Source organism: Littorina saxatilis, linkage group LG16 (assembly GCF_037325665.1).
Source record: "Littorina saxatilis isolate snail1 linkage group LG16, US_GU_Lsax_2.0, whole genome shotgun sequence".
NCBI lineage: Eukaryota > Metazoa > Mollusca > Gastropoda > Littorinimorpha > Littorinidae > Littorina > Littorina saxatilis.
In genome coordinates, this window is record NC_090260.1 from 31,861,694 (window position 1) to 31,865,463 (window position 3,770).

The window sequence follows — 3,770 nt, forward strand, 5'->3', positions numbered from 1 at the left end:
GAACTTTTATGAATGTTGCAAAGCAGTTCATGCCTGTTAAAGAAGTTATTGTACGCCCTAAAGACGCACTCTGGATTTCCCTAGAAATCTTAAAGTTAATCGACGAGAGCGATCAAACTCACCTGAGAGCAAAAACGAGTAACTCTTTAGAAGATTGGCTGAGTTATCGTCAGACGCGTAATCGTGTTACAGCAGCTAAGCGAGACAGAGTCCAGCAATTTTATATTGAGTTAGACGAACGCATTTCCGACCAAGGTTCCTTTGGTACTAAAAAGTGGTGGCAGTTGGTAAAGTCATTCATGGACAAGAAAGGACTTGGTGTTGATGAAATTCCTCCGATTAATTTTGAAGGGAAGATTAACCAGTCAAACCAGGAAAAAGCTAACGTTCTGAACAATTTTTTGCATACAAAATTCCGTTCTTAAAACGCCAGACGACAATTTGCCTCAAGCTGATTTTTTCGACAGCGAACTTAATGAGATTTATCTTACAGTCGACGAGGTTAAAGAGGTTATTAAAGGCCTTGATAAAGGTAAAGCCACTGGTCCGGATCTTATTCACAACATACTTCTAGTTGCTGCTGTTGACGCCATAGCAGAACCCCTGACATATTTGTTTAATAGAAGCCTTAGAGAAAGTATATATCCTAATTTGTGGAAGACGGCTCATGTCACTCCTATTTACAAAGCCTGCCCAGCAGATTGTTGTAACAATTATCGACCAATTTCATTATTAAGTTGTGTTGGGAAGGTAATGGAGCGCTGTGTCCACAGCCATGTTTACGCCTTTTTTACAGCGAAATGATATATTAACACCGGCACAGTCAGGATTTATTCCTGGTGACTCTACCATTTGTCAACTGGCTTCTACTTATGCCGAGTTCTGTTTAAATTACGATATGGGAATTACCACTCAAGCTGTTTTTTTGTGATGTGTCAAAGGCATTTGAAAAAGTCTTGCACAAAGGGTTATTATATAAACTGGAACTAGTAGGAATCAGAGGACAATTGTTGAAATGGTTTCACGATTATTTAAAAAATCGCCACCAGGCGGTTGTTATTAAGGGTGCTAAGTCTGCGTTGAAATGTATCCCGGCAGGTGTTCCACAAGGTTCTGTTCTAGGCCCTTTGTTATTCCTGATATATATCAACGACATTGTAAATGATACTGAATCTGTTATAAAGTTGTTTGCTGATGACACGAGCATGTCCATGTCCTTAGAAGATCCAATTAGACGAGCGCAGATTTTGAACGCAGACCTAAATAAAATTAATACCTGTGCAAAACAGTGGAAAGTTAAATTTAACGAAGCAAAAACAGAACTGTTAGACATGAAACGTGATAATATACCAACCGAACCAATCATTTTTAATAATATTGTCAGTTTTGGAAAACGTGAACCAACATAAACTTCTTGGCCGAATCTTGCAGAATAATTGTAAGTGGGACTTCCAAGTGAGAAGCATCGTAAAAACGGTCACCTTATTAATTAATTGTTTAACTTGATATTACAAATATAGATTAAATCGTAAAAGTCTGGAAATTATGTATAAATCTTTCGTTCTTCCACATTTTGACTACGCAGACATCCTATGGGACAACTGCACCGAGTACTGGTCAACTGCACTGCAAAAATTACATTTGGAAGCCATTCGGACTATAATCGGTGGTGTGCGCGGCACAAGCCACAAAAAAACTGTATAAAGAAAGCGGATTTTGTAACCTAAAAGAAAGACGGAGCAGACACAAACTGATTTTATATTACAAGATGGTATATGGCAAATGTCCTCATTACTTATCACATCTCTTGCCACCTTTAACTTCTGATGTTAACCCCCACTCCCCGAGGGTTAGGGGGAGTCCCATATTGGTTGGGACGATAAATAATTTACCCGATGCTCCCCAGCATGTCGTAAGAGGCGACTAACGGATTTTGTTTCTCCTTTTACCCTTGTTAAGTGTTTCTTGTATAGAATATAGTCCATTTTTGTAAAGATTTTAGTCAAGCAGTATGTAAGAAATGTTAAGTCCTTTTTACTGGAACTTGCATTCTCCCAGTAAGGTAATATATTGTACGACGTTGCAAGCCCCTGGAGCACATTTTTGATTAGTGCTTTTGTAAACAAGAAACAATTGACAAGTGGCCCTATCCCATCTCCCCCCTTCCCCCGTCGCGATATAACCTTAGTGGTTGAAAACGACGTTAAACACCAAATAAAGAAAGAAAGAAAGAAACATGTTAACCCCTATCATCATAGAAGACCATTAGAAAGAAGAGTCCCCATGTGCAAAACTGAATTATACCGTCGATCTTGTATACTATCTACTACTGTCCTGTGGAACACCTTGCCAGACAACATCAAAACAACTAACTTAATCAGCGATTTCAAACGCTATTTATCTTCTCCTGATTATAACGTACCTGCCTATTATTACTGTGGAAAAAGACTGGAAGAGATTCACCACTGCAGAATGCGCCTAAACATGAGTAATTTGAATTCTGACCTGTGTAAACGCCACTTACAGGGAAACCCACAGTGCGCTTGCGGATACCTGAACGAAACAGCTGACCATTATTTGACACATTGTCCTTTGTACGTAGATGCTCGCCTGTCTACAATAAACGCACTTCCTGTAAATTACAGACATGTTGAAATATTGTTAAATGGTAGCGAAAACCTTTCTCTTTGCACCAACAAACTTATTTTTGAAAGTGTCCAATCGTTTATCCGTGAATCTGGTCATTTTTGTTGATTTGACTCAGTACTCATATTCATGCAAACAGCCTTTATTTTATATGCATTTTTCAAATATATATTTAGCGAGCTACTGCTTATTTGCCACAGGACTATGGTTTGTAATGAACTATGTATATTCTCTTTTGTATGCGCTAATCACCTTCATCTTTCATATGTACCTACCGTTCTTTCCTCCCACCTCCACCCTCCCCCCTCTTCCTCCTGCTAGCTTTTTCTTATTCTTTCTGATTTGCTTTAACTATGCTGTTCATCTAGATAGTTCCACAATTTATAAGCAATGCTTGTCCGACATCATATTTGTGTTATTTTCCTACTACGTAGGGCGCGTAATATAAGCGTTCGCTTGAGTTCGTGTCCCTATTGTTTATCGTTGTATTGTTGTATCATGTTTGATTTAATAAAACATTGTTTAACCCAACAGAACCCAAAGCAGTTGCCTTGTTGCACGTGTGATTGTTCGCAGGAACATGTTCTTTGACAGACAGATCGGTTTTCACACACACACACACACACACACACACACACACACACACACACACACACACACACTCACTCCCACACACACACACACACACACTGAACAGTTTACACACACACATCGGATTACAAAGACCACACAATGAAAAGTTGATATTACAAAAATACAAGTCGCGTAAGGCGAAAATACAATATTTAGTCAAGTAGCTGTCGAACTCACAGAATGAAACTGAACGCAATGCCATTTTACTCGTAGCATCGTCAGGCCACCGCTCATGGCAAAGGCAGTGAAATTGACAAGAAGAGCGGGGTAGTAGTTGCGCTAAGAAGGATAGCACGCTTTTCTGTACCTCTCTTGTGTTTAACTTTTTGAGCGTGTTTTTTAATCCAAACATATCATATCTATATGTTTTTGGAATCAGGAACCGACAAGGAATAAGATGAAAGTGTTTTTTAAAATTGATTTGGACAATTTAATTTTCATAATAATTTTTATATATTTAATTTTCAGAGCTTGTTTTTAATCCGAATATA